The following is a 20,573-nucleotide window of genomic DNA, read 5'->3' on the forward strand; positions in this document are numbered from 1 at the left end:
CCCATCTGTGCCCCATTTAGCACCCTATTCCCTATATAGGGTGCTACTTTTGACCAGGGCCCATATGGCATCCTATTCCTTGCATTTTATTTAATTTATTTAACCTTTATTTTATCAGGGAATCATACTGAGAAGAAAACACACATCAAAATATAAATACAAAATTCAAGCAGAATAAAAACACAAATACAAACACATTAAGGTTCTCAAACAGTAAGAAGGTCCTCAATCAGCTTTCTGAATTACCCTTGAGGCACCAACACATCCAATTTAAGAATATTGTGAAGATTGTTCCACAAATAAGGTGCAAGAAAAGCTGCTTTACTTAACTCAGTACAGATGAAAGGGATTTCAGTTAGCCATCCCTGAGACCTGGTTGTGGTGACTCAAGTTTAAAGTTCAGTAGTGATGTGACTTACAGTGGGACTTTTTGTAAAAGGGCTTTATACATGAAAACATAGCAATGTATCAACCTACGTGACATCAAAGAGGGCCAACCAACTTTCTGGTAGAGAATGCGGTGATGACTACTAAAACTGTTGCCTGTAGTAAAGAGCAGTGCTCTATGATAAACTGCATCTAGCTAACGCTTTAATGAAGGGGCTGATGTGTTCATATAGATGGTGTCACCATAGTCTACGACTGATAGGAACGCCGACTGAATAATCGGCTTTCTACTATTTAGCGAGAGGCGGGACTTATTTCTATAGAAGAAGACCATTTTTATTCTCAGCTTCTTAACTAACTCAATCTTCTTTTTCTGTAATACAATGAAGGCAGACTGTAGGTCAGATAGAGCCTGATCAACCGTGGGGACAATAGCATACACAACAGTATCATCGGCATGCAAGTGCAAGTCAACATTGTTAATGTAAACAGTAAAAAGTACAAGCCCCAGAATTGACCCCTGCGGGACACCTTTCGTTATGTACCGAAAACCTGATTTAACACCATCAGTAGATTCACATTGAGTTCTATCTCTCATGTAACGTTTTAAAGCCAGTTACATGCAGACTGGTCTCGGCCAATTGAGGAAAGCCTCTGAATTAGCAGTGAGTGATCAACAGTATCCAAGGCCTTTGACAGGTCAATGAAGAGGGCAGCACAACATTGCCTTTTATCCATACAGTTGACCACATCATTTATAACTCGGGATGCAGCAGAGATAGTGCTATGACCTGGTTTAAAACCCGACTGATGTACATTTAGAATACATTTCAAAGATAGCTGAGAATTAATCAAGGTTTCTAATATTTTAGCTAGGCAAGAAAGTTTAGAAATAGGGCAATCATAATTTAGGTCACAAGGGTCACCACCTTTGTGAAGGGGGAGTACATGGGCCACGTTCTAAACCTTGGGGATAGTACCAGATATAATCGTCAGGTTAAACATATGGGTTAATGATTCAGCAATCAGGGGGGCAGAGAGCTGCAGCAAAAATGGATCAAGCATATCAGCCCCAGTGGATTTGTTTATTTTTTTTACATCATTCTTAAGCAAGGCATCTAGCACATCACAGGTAGTAAATTGTTGAAATGAAAACAAAGATTCACTAGAAGTTAACGGGTTAACCATTGAGTCAGCTAGAGGCTGGCAGAGGGAAGAGCAGTCGATTGACTGATCAGGGTCAATTAAACCTCAGTTTCTCTCAAATAATAAGCCTGTTGAGATAAAATGATGATTAAAAGCAATGATGATTAAAATCCTATTCTTCTCAGTTGTGATACCAGAGTCAGACAGAACTTGCTTAGGCAGGGAAGAAGAGGAATTTGTATGCTTCAGTGCATTTAGAAGGATCACCAGCAGAGTCAGAGATAGAGCTTAAAAAGTAGCTTGATTTAGCTTTCTTAATCTGTTTCTCAGTTGTCTGAAAGATTTCCAGTCCACTACAGAGTCAGTTTTCATTGCTTTGGCCCGGGTCTGATTTCTCATCTGAATGAGCTCAGATAGCACATAAGAAAACCAAGGGTTAGATCTATCTTTGACTCTGAATTGTTTAAAAAGGGCGTGTTTATCTGCCAGACAAATAAATATGAAGGATACATTTTCTAAAGCCAACTCAGAGTCAGGAATACAGGAAACAGTGGCCAAATCAGAGAAGAACATGTCATGTAAAAACCCTTGAGGAGAAAACATTTAAACATTTCTGTTCTTAATTAAACAAGGTTAGTATTTTGCTAGTTCGTATCTCAAATACATACTATGGGACAATGATCACTGAGATCATATGCTAATACTCCACAAGACAAATATTTATGGGGATTATTAGTAAGAATTAAATCAATCAATGAGGAGTTAACAGGGTTTTTGTCATTTAGACGTGTGGGTCTTGAGATTGATTGAGTCAGATTAAAATCAATGCATATACTCTTAAATTAATCTGAGGCCGGGGATAGCCAATCCAGATTCACATCCCCTACAATGTATTCTGGTTTATGGACACATCTACAACCAGCAGCTCAAATTTCTTGGGAACAGAATTAGTTAAAGATTGGGATGCCATGAAATTTGATTTGACATACATATATGGCCACTCCTCCCCCTAAATACATTATAAGAATTAACTTCAATGTCTTTATTAGAGACAGAACCATTTAACCATGTTTTCGAGAGAACCAGAATGTCAGGACATGATTTCTGTACCAAAATGTCAATTGTGTCCATTTTTTAAAACATACTTGGTAAATTTAGGTGCATTAGCCCAAGCCCCTTAGGAGATGTAAAGTCAGAGGGGGTATTCAGCTCATTACCTTAAGAGCTAACAGGCATAGGGTCATCTGCAGATATTTGTTGCGTGAGCTGACACTTTGCCACGGTCCCTAGTCAACCACGTGAGAGCAGAGAAGACTGAACATTCGACAGACCTCCCTCAAGTGGTTGTATGCAGTGGCTAGGGTGGGAACTGGGTGAGCAGTGTTGGCAGAGCTCAGTCCACCCGGATGAAGCTCTCGCCAAAGGAGTGGAGCTGCAGCAGGGGACCGGAGTGGCTGCATAGTGCCCTACTGGGGACCCTGGACAAAAGTAGTATACTCAAAAAGGGTGCCATTTGGAATGCAATCCAAGAGTGCCATGCATTGATTTAGCTCCAGTGAGGGGAGGAGCACAGATTGAACCTGCTGATTTATTTGGGCCACGTGCACTTACCAAAGCTTTTAAGTGGATTGATTTCTGCTTGCACCGGCATCGGAAGATCAGGACTCAATCACTTACTCCCCACCTCAACACTTCTTGGCCATGCGCCAACCAGCTTCCGATTGGCTTACCTCCAGGTGCACTGGAGTCTCATTGGTCTTGGAGCCAGACGGACAGGGGGTGATGATTGGCTGAGGGGAATCTGGCTTCCCTCTCACTTTTTTTCTCTCACCCTCTCTTTAGCTCTCTTTCTGGCTCCCTCCGTCCCTCTGAGGTAAAAGTAAAAGCACAGACTGTACAGGGACTGATAACCTCTGATGCCAGCCTAGATTTACAGAGGACAGAGGGAGAGGGGGATGTGTGGAGTGACATCCAGAGAGAGAGAGAGTCATCAGACCAAGAAATAATGAAATAGAAAGAGAGAGAGAGCGAGGGAGAGAACGAGAGTTGGCACAAATATAATCTCTTAGCCATGACACAGGCTCGTACAGCCCATTATCAACCTTCAATAACATAAAAGCCTACAGCAGCAGATCATCATCCAGCACAGTACAGAGTAGGGGTCAGTATACTCTGTACTCCACTGAAGGCTCAACTTGTTTTGGCCGACTGATGCATTTCCCATCTCTCAGGATAGCCCTATGGGCCCTGGTCTAAAGTAGTGCACTATATAGAGAACAGGGTTCCTTTTGGGAAGCGTTCCAAATGTCCCTGGCTCACCCCTATCTGATATCTGAATGATTCAATCAGGACAAATGGCTAAAATGGGCCTCCTCCAAATTATCCTTCACTCACCTTTGGAAAAAACACCTCATGGACATTCATTCATTCTCCCTATTGGTCACAGCATGCAGAATGGATTGGTTGGAGAAAAATGTTGAGTCACTTGGAGAGAGAAGACAATAATGTAAAGCCAAATGCCTCACAGGCAGCTCTTGTGAATATGCAGTCACAGCCACATCTCTGGCAACATAATCCAGCTGGTGGCAGGTGCATTGGTTACAGTTAATGGTGTTCATTTCCTGCTGGTAAGACAGGAAGCATGCACGGCTGAACTGTCTAGATTTAGCGACTTTTGTGTAATGATGACGCTGTGAGTCGAGAAGCAGGCGCAGGTGAAACGTTTAATTAAACAAACATGAAACAAGACAGCGTAACATTGGCAAGATGGCATGAAAACAGGGACAATACCAACTGAGGAATGAACAAAAGGAAGGGACCTATAAAGGGCAGGTAATGAGGTCTAGGTGTGAATCATAATGATGTCAGGTGTGCGTTATGATGATTCACAGGACCGGTGGTTAGTATTCCGGCAACGTCGCACGCCGGAGGGAAGCAGCAAGAGTAGACGTGACATATTGTCCTGATTCTAAACGGTTGATTGGAGTGTGTTGACTACTCTTTATTGGACTAGGCTTGATAACTGCATTTCTATGTTTGTGGAATTATTTTGTTATTATTGTTCATTATTGCGTTTTTAATCACACAGTTACCATCAGCAGCACTGATAAGCAACTTCAACCAACAACCGCCACTCCTATTTTCATCCTTCTGCTTTGCTGAAATGTATGACTAATCAAACCCATTGTTTGCCCAGTTGATCTTATTCAAGACTCAGGGTAGAAATTGCCCACAGGCACAGGATCAGCACTCTTGCCCAAATCCTAATCATCCTACTATATTTTGGAGACACAGAGGCACCTGCAGTTATTGGTGTGTCTCATCATCACTGTGTGGCGCCAGGAGGTCAAGGACCAAGAAGACGTGAATAATGGAGCCCCTGACTGAACAGCAGAGAGAGACAGAGAAAGAGAGAGAGGGAGCGAGAAACACAGAGAGAGAGAGAGAGAGAGAGAGAGACAGAGCGAGAGAGAGAGAGAGAGAGACAGAGCGAGAGAGACAGAGAGAGAGAGAGAAAGAAAGGGAGAGAGAGAGAGAGAGAAAGAAAGGGAGAGAGAGAGAGAGAGAAAGAAAGGGAGAGAGAGAGGGAGAAGAAGAATGAGAGATACCTGGAATGCTAAGGATCATCAGTGTGCAAAGAGCTTCTGTCCTCAACATGTACACTTGCACACATGCACGCATGCAGGCACGCACACACACAAGCTGATGTCAGGGGAGATAAAGCATCTGCAGTGGAATGATTAAAGCTAGTTAGCCAGCTTTCATTTAACAACTGAAAATAATGCGTCCTGGGAGCTGTGGCCAACCATGTCAGCAGCATGAAAATACTTAATTAATCATATGATTACAGTCATATACTGTATCACGTCATGGTCCCATGTGGCTCAGTTGGTAGAGCATGGTGCTTGTAAAGCCAGGGTTGTGCATGTGGCTCAGTTGGTAGAGCATGGTGCTTGTAAAGCCAGGGTTGTGCATGTGGCTCAGTTGGCAGAGCATGGTGCTTGTAAAGCCAGGGTTGTGCATGTGGCTCAGTTGGCAGAGCATGGTGCTTGTAAAGCCAGGGTTGTGCATGTGGCTCAGTTGGTAGAGCATGGTGCTTGTAAAGTCAGGGTTGTGCATGTGGCTCAGTTGGTAGAGCATGGTGCTTGTAAAGCCAGGGTTGTGCATGTGGCTCAGTTGGTAGACCATGGTGCTTGTAAAGCCAGGGTTGTGCATGTGGCTCAGTTGGCAGAGCATGGTGCTTGTAAAGCCAGGGTTGTGCATGTGGCTCAGTTGGTAGAGCATGGTGCTTGTAAAGCCAGGGTTGTGCATGTGGCTCAGTTGGCAGAGCATGGTGCTTGTAAAGCCAGGGTTGTGCATGTGGCTCAGTTGGTAGAGCATGGTGCTTGTAAAGTCAGGGTTGTGCATGTGGCTCAGTTGGTAGAGCATGGTGCTTGTAAAGCCAGGGTTGTGCATGTGGCTCAGTTGGTAGAGCATGGTGCTTGTAAAGTCAGGGTTGTGCATGTGGCTCAGTTGGTAGAGCATGGTGCTTGTAAAGCCAGGGTTGTGCATGTGGCTCAGTTGGCAGAGCATGGTGCTTGTAAAGTCAGGGTTGTGCATGTGACTCAGTTGGTAGAGCATGGTGCTTGTAAAGCCAGGGTTGTGCATGTGGCTCAGTTGGCAGAGCATGGTGCTTGTAAAGCCAGGGTTGTGCATGTGGCTCAGTTGGTAGAGCATGGTGCTTGTAAAGTCAGGGTTGTGCATGTGGCTCAGTTGGTAGAGCATGGTGCTTGTAAAGCCAGGGTTGTGCATGTGGCTCAGTTGGCAGAGCATGGTGCTTGTAAAGTCAGGGTTGTGCATGTGGCTCAGTTGGCAGAGCATTGTGCTTGTAAAGCCAGGGTTGTGCATGTGGCTCAGTTGGTAGAGCATTGTTCTTGTAAAGCCAGGGTTTTGCATGTGGCTCAGTTGGTAGAGCATGGTGCTTGTAAAGCCAGGGTTGTGCATGTGGCTCAGTTGGTAGAGCATGGTGCTTGTAAAGCCAGGGTTGTGCATGTGGCTCAGTTGGTAGAGCATGGTGCTTGTAAAGCCAGGGTTTTGCATGTGGCTCAGTTGGTAGAGCATGGTGCTTGTAAAGCCAGGGTTGTGCATGTGATTCCCACGGGGGACCAGTATGAAGAAAGTATGAAAATGTCTGCACTCACTACTATAAGTCACTGGATAACAGCATCTGCTAAATGACTAAATAAAATGGTGAGTTGAAGAACATTGCTGCTGATACAAATCCAACTCAAGGTATATGTAGTTTCTAGTGTCTGGGAAGTCAAAATATTGTTTGCGTAACATGGTGCAACAATTCCAATAGATCACGTACATTATTGTACTACTAGAGCATCAAGGACCTGTCCATTGTCAATACAGTGCAGTGTGAGACTGATTCACAAACCTCACTCCCTGTTTCACACTGATTGAAACATTCCCTGTGTGTTGTACTCCCACTAATCTCTTTCTCATTAGCCTTAGAATGTCAACACAGGGGAGGTGCTTAGGCTGGCCAATCACAGAGCACGAAGCAAAACAGCTAATTGGCCCAGGGGGCTGCTGCTGGAGGTAATCAGAGCTGACATTGGGTGCCTGTGGGGAAGCATGTTTGTGTTCGCCTCCTTCTCCACCACTGACTGGCACTTTCACTTTCAATTAGATGACCATGGGCTGGGTCAGGATGAGTAGAGAGAGAAGGAAGGGGAGAGAGAAAGAGAAAGCGAGAGAGGACGGACGGGAAGAGAGACAGAAAACAAGACAGACAGAGAGGGGGAGGGACGAAGAAAGAGACAGAAAGATCTCTCTGCTCTGTGGCCCTCATCAACAGTGTGGATTAAATATAGATGGTGGAAGCATGAAAAATGGAGAGGCAGCAGAGGAGAGTCATTAGAAGACAATCAGCCTTTTCTTTTGACTCTTCTACAGGACTTGCTAGTCCATCATAAGATAGGACACCTCAATCCATCAGTGTGATTTGTGGTGTGGTAAAATTGACTGTATTTATGGTTATAATGAAGGAGAGATATATCATCAATAAGAAGTGGGGTATTTTGGTTTCACTTTGAGCCTAAAATGTGCCGTCTGTCTATACAGGTGTGTGTTTAATTTACATCACATTTTAGTTATTTAGTAGATGCTCTTATCCTAAGCAGCTTACAATTAGTGCATTCATATCTCAGCCATAGTAAGTAAATATTTCCTCAATAAAGAAGTTATCAGCAGTCATTGCTGGTAGGGGAAAAAACTGTTTCCAGTCACAGTGTTCATTCTGAGCGACCTCTCTAACCAACGGTAAAAAAGCCAGCTGAGTCAAAATAGTACCCCGCCGACCCTCTTCTCTGAATAACGATGCAGCATTTCCTTCCCCAGCCTGCATACTAAAACCACAGCTAGTTCTGATATGCTAAACCTACAGTTTAGTCTTTCCCCACATTCTGTCAAAAGGGTTGATAAATGCTATGCAGCAGCTTGTGAGCATAGTACTACCCTGCCAAAATACTAGATAAACAGTCCTACCCTGCCCAAATACTAGATAAACAGTCCTACCCTGCCAAAATACCAGAAACAGTCCTACCCTGCCCAAATAGCAGATAAACAGTCCTACCCTGCCCAAATACCAGAAACAGTCCTACCCTGCCCAAAGAGCAGAAACAATCCTACCCTGCCAAAATAGCAGATAAACAGTCCTACCCTGCCAAAATACCAGATAAACAGTCCTACTCTGCCAAAATACCAGAAACAGTCCTACCCTGCCCAAATATCAGATAAACAGTCCGACCCTGCCCAAATACCAGATAAACAGTCATACCCTGCCCAAATAGCAGATAAACAGTCCTACCCGGCCAAAATACCAGATAAACAGTCCTACCCTGCCAAAATACCAGATAAACAGTCCAATCCTGCCCAAATACCAGATAAACAGTCCTACCCTGCCCAAATACCAGATAAACAGTCCTACCCTGCCCAAATACCAGAAACAGTCCTACCCTGCCCAAATAGCAGATAAACAGTCCTAACCTGCCCAAATACCAGATAAACAGTTCTACCCTGCCCAAATACCAGATAAACAGTCCTAACCTGCCCAAATAGCAGATAAACAGTCCTACCCTGCCCAAATAGCAGATAAACAGTCTTACCCTGCCCAAATACCAGATAAACAGTCCTACCCTGCCAAAATACCAGATAAACAGTCCTACCCTGCCAAAATACCAGATAAACAGTCCGACTTGGCACTTTAATTGGCACATTCTCACACCAGATCAACGGGTGTATCTTCTCAGACACACTGAAAGAAACCCTTGGAAGATTGTTTTCATCTCCAGTCATCTCACAATGGCTGGCTTGGTGAGGCAGTGCCTCTAAACATCCTCCAGCATCAGCAGACCCAGGACTTGTTCATATAGGGCTGTTCTTTCATTGGTTTATTCCTTTGGGTTTGTTGATGCCTCATGCTGTAAAGTGTGTTGAGACCCATGTTGACTTGACTTGTTCAGGGCAGTCAGGTCTGCTTTATAGCTGTTAAAACCCCACTGGGAGAGAGGGAGAAAGCGCGAGACAGGGAGAGATACAGTGAGAGAGAGACAGAGAGAGACACAGAGAGAGAGAGAGAGAGAGAGAGAGAGAGAGAGAGAGAGAGAGAGAGAGAGAGAGACAGGGAGAACGTTAAAGAGGGGGGGAGAGGAAGATAGTGGGAGGGGGGAGTCTGGCTGCCGCTAGAATACTTGACCTGCATGGCTCTTTCCAGGAAACACCAATGTCAGGCACATGGGGAAGACATGCACTGAGTGTACAAAACATTAGGAACACCTGCTCTTTCCATGACAGAGACTGACAAGGTGAATCCAGGTGAAAGCTATGATCTCTTGTTAAATCCACAGTGTAGATGAAGAGTAGGAGACAGGTTAAAGAGCCTTGAGATAATTGAGGCATGGATTGTGTATATGTGGCATTCAGAGGGTGAATGGGCAACACAAAATATTTAAGTGCCTTTGTATGGGGTACGGTAGTAGGTGCCAGACGCACCGGTTTGAGTGTGTCAAGAACTGTAAAGCTGCTGGGTTTTTCACGCTCAACCGTTTCCCATGTGTATCAAGAACGGTCCACCACCCAAAGGACATCCAGCCAACTTGACACAACTGTGGGAAGCATTGGAGTCAACATGGGCCAGCATCCCTGTGGAACGCTTTCGACACCTTGTAGAGTCCATGCCTCGACGAATTGAGGCTGTTCTGAGGCCAAAAGGGAGTGCAACTCAATCTAAGAAAGGTATCCCTAATGTGTTGTACACTCAGTGTACACATGAGAGAGAGAGAGAGAGAGAGAGAGAGAGAGAGAGAGAGAGAGAGGTAGCGGGAGGGGGTAGCGCATACAACAGAGAGAAAATGAGCCAGGACGATAACAAGAGAGAGAGAGAGAGAGAGAGAGGTGAAGAGGGAGAGGTATACATGGAGACAGATGGTGATAAACATTTCAGGGACAAACAGTCCAGTGCAGGCCAAATTGTACCATTATGACCCGTCCTCCGGTCAGTAAGAGATAGTAGAAACTAGATTAACATGTAGATTAGACAGTATTCATCTTATCTCTTCATGGCCAGGTTTTGTATATTCAAACTCCAAGCAAAATATATGCATTGTTATTTGCTTGTGGTTGTCCCTTTGTCGCAGTTATTCAGACAAAATGTGTCATGCTATTTTGATACTGACACAGGACAGTAAACGGAGGCGCTCATCTTTGAGTTTTTCCCCAAAATGAATTTAACGCAAAAGAAACCTGGAGGGGTTTCCGGAATTGGCCACTGGGTTCGATTGTAATTAAACAACAACATTGAATTTGAGGGCCAGGCGAAGCGAGAGTCAGCAAACTAACTCCATTTCCAGTCTCGCCTCAACTTCCTTGGTCTCCCTAAATTGGCCTATCTGTAACGGGTGTCCTCCTCCTCTTCAAACGAAAAGGAGGAGTAGTGATTCGACCAAAATGCAGCGGGTTGTGAATACATAATGATTTATTAAAGCAAACGACGAAACACGAAAACAAACACTTGGATTACAAAAATAACAAAACAACGTAGACTGACCTGAACTTAAGAACTTACATGTAACACGAAGAACGCACGAACAGTGAAAACAGACTACACAAAAACCGAACGAACAAACATACCGAAACAGTCCCGTGTGGCGCAACATACACAGACACGGAAGACAACCACCCACAAACAAACAATGTGACACCACCTACCTTAATATGATTCTCAATCAGAGGAGATGAAAACCACCTGCCTCTAATTGAGAACCATATCAGGTACCCATTAAACCAACATAGAAACACAAAACATAGACTACCCACCCAAACTCACGCCCTGACCGTCAAACACATACAAAAACAACAGATAACAGGTCAGGAACGTGACAGAACCCCCCCCTCAAGGTGCGAACTCCGGGCGCACCCCTAAAACTCAAGGGGAGGGTCTGGGTGGGCATCTGTCCGCGGTGGCGGCTCCGGCGGTGGACGAGGACACCACTCCACCACTGTCTTTGTCCCTCTCCTTCGCGTCCTTTGAGTGGCGACCCTCGCCCCCGACCATGGTCCAGGAACCTTCACTATAAGGCCCCTCCTACATAGAGGAGACAGCTCAGGACAGAGAGGTAGCTCAGGACAGAGAGGTAGCTCAGGACAGAGAGGTAGCTCAGGACAGAGAGGTAGCTCAGGACAGAGAGGTAGCTCCGGACAGAGAGGTAGCTTAGGACAGAGGGACAACTCTGTACTAATGGCAGCTCCGGACTGAGTGGCAGCTCTGGACTGAGTGGCAGCTCCGGACTGAGTGGCAGCTCCGGACTGGGTGGCAGCTCCGGACTGGGTGGCAGCTCCGGACTGAGTGGCAGCTCCGGACTGAGTGGCAGCTCCGGACTGAGTGGCAGCTCCGGACTGAGTGGCAGCTCATGACTGAGTGGCAGCTCATGACTGAGTGGCAGCTCCGGACTGAGTGGCAGCTCATGACTGAGTGGCAGCTCATGACTGAGTGGCAGCTCATGACTGAGTGGCAGCTCATGACTGGAGGGCAGCTCATGACTGGAGGGCAGCTCATGACTGGAGGGCAGCTCATGACTGGAGGGCAGCTCATGACTGTAGGGCAGCTCATGACTGTAGGGCAGCTCATGACTGTAGGGCAGCTCATGACTGTAGGGCAGCTCATGACTGTAGGGCAGCTCTGGCAGCTCCTGACTGGCTGGCGGTTCTGGCAGCTCCTGACTGGCTGGCGGCTCTGGCAGCTCCTGACTGGCTGGCGGCTCTGGCAGCTCCTGACTGGCTGGCGGCTCTGGCAGCTCCTGACTGGCTGGCGGCTCTGGCAGCTCCTGACTGGCTGGCGGCTCTGGCAGCTCCTGACTGGCTGGCGGCTCTGGCAGCTCCTGACTGACGGACGGCTCTAGCGGCTCCTGACTGACGGACGGCTCTAATGGCTCGGGACAGACGGGCTGCTCTAATGGCTCGTGGCAGACGGATGGCTCAGAAGGCGCTGGGCAGACGGATGGCTCAGAAGGCGCTGGGCAGACGGATGGCTCAGAAGGCGCTGGGCAGACGGATGGCTCAGAAGGCGCTGGGCAGACGGATGGCTCAGAAGGCGCTGGGCAGACGGATGGCTCAGACGGCGCTGGACAGACAGATGGCTCAGACGGCGCTGGGCAGACAGATGGCTCAGACGGCGCTGGGCAGACAGATGGCTCAGACGGCGCTGGGCAGACAGATGGCTCAGACGGCGCTGGGCAGACAGATGGCTCAGACGGCGCTGGGCAGACAGATGGCTCAGACGGCGCTGGGCAGACAGATGGCTCAGATGGCACTGGGCAGACGGATGGTTCTGGCCGGATGAGGCGCACTGTAGGCCTGGTGCGTGGTGCCGGAACTGGAGGCACCGGACTGGAGACACGCACTTCAAGGCTAGTGCGGGGAGCAGGGACAGGGCACACTGACCTCTCGAAGCGCACTATAGGCCTGGTGCGTGGTACCGGAACTGGAGGTACCGGGCTGAGGGCACGCACCTCAGGGCGAGTGCGGGGAGAAGGAACAGTGCGTACAGGGCTCTGGAGACGCACAGGTGGCTTAGTGCGTGGTGCCAGAACTGGAGGCACTGGGCTGGAGACACGCACCATAGGGAGAGTGCGTGGAGGAGGAACAGGGCTCTGGAAACGCACTGGAAGCCTGGTGCGTGGTGTAGGCACTGGTAGTACTAGGCTGGGGCGGGAAGGTGGCGCCGGAAATACCGGACCGTGCAGGCGTACTGGCTCCCTTGAGCATTGAGCCTGCCCAACCTTACCTGGTTGAATACTCCCCGTCGCCCGACCAGTGCGGGGAGGTGGAATAACCCGCACCAGGCTATGTAGGCGAACCGGGGACACCATGCGTAAGGCTGGTGCCATGTAAGCCGGCCCGAGGAGGCGTACTGGTGGCCAGATATGTAGGGCTGGCTTCATGACATCCGGCTCAACGCTCAATCTAGCCCTACCAGTGCGGGGAGGTGGAATAACCCGCACCGGGCTATGCACACGTACAGGAGACACCGTGCGCTCTACTGCGTAACACGGTGTCTGCCCGTACTCCCGCTCTCCACGGTTAGCCTGAGAAGTGGGCGCAGGTCTCCTACCTGCCCTTGGCCCACTACCTCTTAGCCCCCCCCCAAGAAATTTTTGGGGTTTCTTCTCGGGCTTCCTTGCTAGCCGCGTACCTTCATATCTGCGGTTTTGGGCTTGATTCTCCGGCTTCCAGCCTTGCTTCATTGCTGCCTCCTCATATCGCCGCCTCTCAGCTTTAGCTGCCTCCAGCTCCTCTTTGGGGCGGCGATATTCTCCTAGCTGCGCCCAGGGTCCTTTGCCTTCTAGGTCTTCCTCCCATGTCCATTTCTCCAAATAATTCACCCTCTCCTGTTGTTGCTGCTTGGTCCTGGATTGGTGGGTGGTTCTGTAACGGGTGTCCTCCTCCTCTTCAAACGAAAAGGAGGAGTAGTGATTCGACCAAAATGCAGCGGGTTGTGAATACATAATGATTTATTAAAGCAAACGACGAAACACGAAAACAAACACTTGGAAGGATTACAAAAATAACAAAACAATGTAGACTGACCTGAACGTAAGAACTTACATGTAACACGAAGAACGCACGAACAGTGAAAACAGACTACACAAAAACCGAACGAACAAACATACCGAAACAGTCCCGTGTGGCGCAACATACACAGACACGGAAGACAACCACCCACAAACAAACAATGTGACACCACCTACCTTAATATGATTCTCAATCAGAGGAGATGAAAACCACCTGCCTCTAATTGAGAACCATATCAGGTACCCATTAAACCAACATAGAAACACAAAACATAGACTACCCACCCAAACTCACGCCCTGACCGTCAAACACATACAAAAACAACAGAAAACAGGTCAGGAACGTGACACTATCCCTCAACTCTTACAGAGGAAGAGGTAATGAATGGCAGGAAGTTAGCCTGTGGCGGGGTGACATTAGCCATTAACTTTGTCTAGAGACTTAACAGAGATACCTTTGTCTGTTTTTTGATGCATGGACATCACCAGAGCTTCCTAATTAGATTAAATGTAGTTTATATTTATGTACATAGAGAGTTGAGGGTTCTGGTTTTGCTACAGTGCCTTGCAAAAGTATTCATCCCCCTTGGCGTTTTTCCTATTTTAATGCATTACAACCTGTCATTTAAATAGATTTTTATTTGGATTTCATGTAATGGACATACACAAAATAGTCCAAATTGGTGAAGTGAAATTTAAAAAATACTTTTTTTTTAAATGGAAAAGTGGTGTGTGCATATGTACTCACCCCCTTTGCTATAAAGCCCAAAAATAAAATCTGGTGCAACCAATTACCTCTAGAAGTCAAATAATTAGTTAAATAAAGTCCAACTGTGTGCAATATAAGTGTCACATGATCTGTCACATGATCTCAGTATATATACACCTGTTCTGAAAGGGTGGACCTGCCCGCGCGTCGTGAGTTTAGATTGTGTACTGAACGCGCAAACCAAAATAAGTTATTTGGACATAAATGATGGACTTTATGGAACAAATCAAACATTTATTGTGGAACTGGGATTCCTGGGAGTGCATTCTGATGAAGATCATCAAAGGTAAGTGAAAAGGTATTTCCTTAAAACTGCATTGTTTGGTTTAGGGCTTGTAAGTAAGCATTTCACTGTAAGGTCTACACCTGTTGTATTCAGTGCATGTGACAAATAAAATGTTATTTTATTTTATTTTACATTGTAAATATGGTACTGGAACTGAGCCCGTATTTAGCTTACTTACTTCTCATGTTCTTATTATTTCCTATTTTTATTTCTTGTGTGTTTTGTTCATATGTTACTTTTAGTACTACATTACATTAATATTTATTACTGCATTGTTGGTTTTAGAGCTTGCAAGAACAGCATTTCACTGTACTTGTGCACGTGACATTAAAACTTGAAACTTAGTTAAAACTGATAACCTCACACTCAATGGAGGAAGACAGGTTCTTGTCATCAAATGTTGATATAATGTAGGCAAAAGGGCCCTTATGATGTATCTTGAATAGCATTGTCGCACGAAGGCCAGGGTCCGACGGGAGTCCGGGTGGCAGCAATGTATGGAAGGAAAGGTAATTGACTCTTTTACACATTATACATTATGTCATTCACCTTTTGATTGTATATTACATGACGTCATTACAGCATTTTGGGGGTTCAGTGTATGGAGTAATGTCAGTGTGGTAGGAAAAACAAACAAATATGGTTTCTGAGAACCACCCCCCTCCCAAAAAAACTACAAAGCCCCCCTTTCTTTCTGTTCTGAATAGTCATATGATCAGTGTGTTTCAAAAGTAGGAACACAAAACAAGGGTGGAGAAAGAGAGAAGAGATCAAATTTAAAAAACTGGCCCTTGAGCGTATATCTTCCTATATATATTTTTGTACAGTGCAGTAAATGTGCTTTCTAAGAACTTACTGCCCGCATCCATAAGCTATGCTGATTTTTTAAATTATTATAAAACATTTTTCCAATCCGATCCACCACCATTCCAGCCAGGTCTCGGAAAATCTCATTCAGGTCAGAGATGTCTCCTCAACCAATCACGTAGTGCAATAACTGGATGGATGTCGGGAGGTGTCTCGGACCAAAATGGCAGTCGAAGGGACAAGATATATGCTTTATATTTACTATTTTGTTTGTTGTCAGATTTGTCAGATAAGTCAGATTTCAACATTCTAAATAGGTCATCACCTTTGTGCACAAAACATCCATTGAATTATTCAAATATTTGTAGCTGATGCCAACATTTTATATTCATCTGTCTGCCATGTTTTTGGATGAGGTCTGCGCTGCTCCCTGTGCGCACTGAGTGCTAGTGTGCATGTGATGTTGGGGTACGAACGGAGAAATATACTTGTACATGTATTCCTTAAATGGCTCTGGGACTCTCCAACAAGCTCTGTTGGTTTTATTTACTTTTATTTTGTATTTTTTTTTAAATCATGGAATATATTTATATTCATGCTGGTCTTATCAATAGCATATGTTAGTATAAATATAATAGTGCTTTATATAGGCCTATTATGCAAATATAATATTCTATAATTGTGGTACAACAAAGGTAAACTAATAGGAACAAATATGTAATGTTTTTTATTTGAATTTTCGTTTCATTTTACTTTTATTTTATTCTGTTGGAAAAGTTTTATTCAGTTGTATTTGTCTTCAAAACTAACATTGTCTTCTTAATATCAGGAATCAAGGTAAGACCCAGATGCAGACTTTAACTAATAACGAGGAGAGGCAAAATCAATAATCAATCAAGGTATTACTTTTATTAAAAACGTATTATAATAAGGAGGCTGGACGCCCCACCCCCGCAGGTGAGATGGAGTGAGGGCCCACTGAGTGGAGTTAGCTTCTGGGTTATATACTATCTCAGGATAGGTCAGTATAGGTGCAACCTCAGAGATGACGTACAATGGTTCCAAACACCAAGCCCACACATCCTGTGCCAGACCTTCGGCCCCAAATACAAATAACTTGTTGCTTTGTTCAGTACTAAGAACTTAGGACATTTGTTGTTACTTAGTTTCCACTTTGAACTAGGGGAGAGAACATTCTCCCACTAGGAGGAGGTGACTGATGCACACTGTGGAGACAAGTGATTGGTTCCCCACTTCCCCAGGAAGTGCAGCTGCCAACACCAGAGTCCGAAAGGAGACATTCTAATGGCAAGAGTTCAACAGTTCAATCATATAAGCATATTCTGCAGATAAGACATCTTAGTTATCTTTGTTACTTAGCTAATTCTGATTTCTCCACCACAATCTTTCCCCAGAAACAGGCTCCAAAACAGAAGAATGTCTCTGTTACTGCTGTGCAGGATATAACCTTTTCTCTGTCTAGGATCAAGAGGAACCAGTCAGTTTCTGTCATATTCTTGGATGAGTGCCCAGACATCATCGGTCCCTCTACACACACAGAACAGTTAGAAGAGGCCTCTCTCAATGCGCACACACACTTTTCTTATCTTATATGAGTTAGTTAACAAAATCTCAAGCCCAATGCCTAGGCTTAAAGAAGGATAATTTAGTACACAAGCATGAGCAGGGTTTAACAGAAAATGTCCTTTCCCTCACAAGACAAACAGAGAACACAGGTATAAATACACAGGGGATAATGGGGAAGATGGGCGACACCTGGAGGAGGGTAGAGACAACCACAAAGACAGGTGAAACAGATCAGGGTGTGACAGTACCCCCCCCCCCCCCCCCCCCAAGGGGCGCCACATGTCGTCCTACCTGGGCGCATACCTGGTTGACCGGGGTGCCGGCGTTGAAAATCCGCGATGAGGCCTGGGTCCAGGATGTCCCTGGCAAGGACCCAGCACCTCTCCTCCAGACCATAACCCCTGATAGTCCACCAGGTCCTGGAACCCCCTGCCCCGAGGTCGAACCAGATACTCGTAGTGACCGCTGGCCGTGTTGAAGGCAGTATTCCACTCGTCCCCTTCCCGTATCTGCACCAGGTGGTAGGCGTTCCGTAGATCCAGCTTGGAAAACCTGGTGGCCCCCTTGAGCGGCTTGAAGGCCGAGGAGATGAGTGGCAGCAGGTAGCGGTTCTTCACCATTATGTCGTTAAGACCCCGGTAGTCGATGCATGGATGCAGGGTCTTGTCCTTCTTCTCCACAAAGAAGAACCCTGCGCCGGCGAGAGAAGAAGAAGGACGGGAGTCCCTAATGTAGGTCTCCATCGCCTTGGTCTCTGGTCCCGACAGAGAGTACAGTCGTCCTCCGGGCGGAGTCATGCTAGGGAGAAGGTCATTCCCGCAGTCATAACGTCGGTGTGGCGGAGCGAAGTGGGCCGGGCCTTGCTGAACACCTCCCGGAGGTCCTGGTACTCCGTGAGAATGGCGGAGAGGTCCGGGCCACCTTCCGAGCCCCCAGGAAGACATCCCGAGGCAGGTTGTGCTGAATTCAGGCAATGGGCGTGGCAGAACAGGCCAGGAGAATCCCAATACCATGGGAATCTGAGAGGACTTGATGAGCAGGAACTGGATAGCCTCACTGTGGTTCCCTGACACACGTAGTTGATGGGAGTGGTGTTGTGGGTGACTCGGCCTATAGAGCGCCCGTCCAGCGCTCTAACATCCATGGGAATGGAAAGGGGCTGAGTGGGGATGTTCAGCTCGGACGCCAGCGTGGCATCTAAAAAGCTCTCGTCGGTCCAAGAGTCAATGAGACCCGGAGAGATTTGGACTGGTCTCCCCACAGCAGAATGGCATGAAAAGGGGTGCGATTAAGGGAAGCATGAACGTTCTCCATATGGCCCACCAGAATACTCGCTCCTACCGGTGAGCCTGGTTTTTTAAAGGACAAGAGGACACAAAATGAACAAGAATCCGGCAATACAGACAACTCTTCACGTCGATCTTGTATTGCCGTTCCACTGGCGACAGCCCAGCTCTGTCTAGTGGCATAGGCTCAGGAAACGGTGACTTGGCCATCTTCGGGGGCCCTCGGGGCAGGTTGGGAAGCCTCGGGATCTCTCGGTAACAAGACCGTCGGGAGATTCCGGGATGACTCGGAGGCAAGGTGGGATCCCTGGGCGTGTGAGCCAAATCCAATTTCCTCTCCCTCCATTCTTCCCATAATTGGCCATCGATACGGATGGTCAAATCGATGAGGGAATCGAGCTCTGTAGGTAACTCCCGGGCTGCAACCTCATCCTTGACATCCTCCGAGATGCCGTGCAGGAATATATCGAACAGTGCCTCTTGGTTCCAAGCACTCTCCGCTGCCAACGTGTGGAAATCACTGCAGGAGTCCTGCCGAAGCTGGATTAGCTTCCAGGCGTCCTCTTTCCTGGAGAACGGGGCATCAAAAACCTTCCTCACTTCTCCCACGAACCCCTCCAGTCAAGCGCATATGGCCGGCTGTTGTTCTCACACGGCAGTAGCCCAGGTGAGAGCACTACCGGACAAAGCCTTCAGCTTTGATATGTGCCAGAGAAGGACAGTGTACCGTCTAGCCATACTCCCACGTACTTGTATCAAGCTCTAAACCATCAGAGGTAGTAAACACACCTGTGGGGAGAGAGGCATTCTTCTTACTGAACCACATTACCTTTGTTTTGGAGGTGTTCAGGGTTGAGAAAGCTTGTTGGACACTAAGAAAGCTTTGTTGTAGAGCGTTTAACATAAAATCAGGGGAGGGGCCAGCTGAGTATAAGACTGTATCATCTGCATATAAATGGCTGAGAGAGCTTCCTACTACATGAGCTATGTTGTTGATGTAAATTGAGAAGAGCGTGGGGCCTAGGATCGAGGCTTTTACACTGTACTCTTTGAGAGAGCAAACCATGCCAAAGACCCCTCAGAGACACCAATACTCCTTAGCCGGCCCACAAGAATGGAACGGTCTACCATATCAAAAGGCCAAGTCAATAAAAATAGCAGCACAACATTGCTTAAAGATCTTACAATCCAATCCCACACTCACTCACATCCCTGGCTGGAACTGTTGTCTACACCAGCGTTTTCCAACCCTGGTCCTCCTGTACCCCCAACAGCCCAACCCTGGTCCTCCATTACCACCAACAGCCCAACCCTGGTCCTTCATTACCACCAACAGGCCAACCCTGTTCCTCCAGTACCCCCAACAGCCCAACCCTGGTCCTCCAGTACCCCCAACATCCCAACCCTGGTCCTCCATTACCCCCAACAGCCCAACCCTGGTCCTCCAGTACCCCCAACATCCCAACCCTGGTCCTCCATTACCACCAACAGGCCAACCCTGGTCCTCCATTACCCCCAACAGCCCAACCTTGGTCCTCCATTACCCCCAACAGCCCAACCCTTGTACTCCAGTATCCCCAACAGCCCAAACCTGGTCCTCCAGTAACCCCAACAGCCCAACCCTGGTCCTCCAGTACCCCCAACAGCCCAACCCTTGTCCTCCAGTACCCCCAACATCACAACCCTGGCCCTCCAGTACCCCCAACAGCCCAAACCTGGTCCTCCGGTACACCCGACAGTACACAGTCTTGTTGTCGCCCTTGACCAACACACCTCATTTCAAATTATTGAGGGCTTGATGATTAGTTGATACGTTGAATCAGGTGTGCTTGTCAAGGGTTCCAATAACAATGTGTACTGTTGGGGGTACTGCAGGACCAGGGTTGGGAAACACTGGTCTACACAGTGGACACTGCGTTAAAACACCAGACAAAATAGATAGCTGTGGGACAGTTCCACGTCAGTACAGACATCAACAAACAACATCTGCAAACATTGACATGAGTATCTGTTCTGCTCAATACGTCTGTCTACTCCAGAGGCTTGGAGACAGATCAAGGTAGCGGCTCTTCTTTCAACCTATTTCTATTAACATTCTGGAGCTGAATTTATTTACAGCTCATCTTCTGAGGCGAGCATCCCTCTAAAAAAGAAGAAAGGGGCTTACAGGAGAGCAGGAAAGATGAACA

The sequence above is a fragment of the Salvelinus namaycush genome, unplaced genomic scaffold, assembly GCF_016432855.1.
Source record: "Salvelinus namaycush isolate Seneca unplaced genomic scaffold, SaNama_1.0 Scaffold338, whole genome shotgun sequence".
NCBI classification, from domain to species: domain Eukaryota; kingdom Metazoa; phylum Chordata; class Actinopteri; order Salmoniformes; family Salmonidae; genus Salvelinus; species Salvelinus namaycush.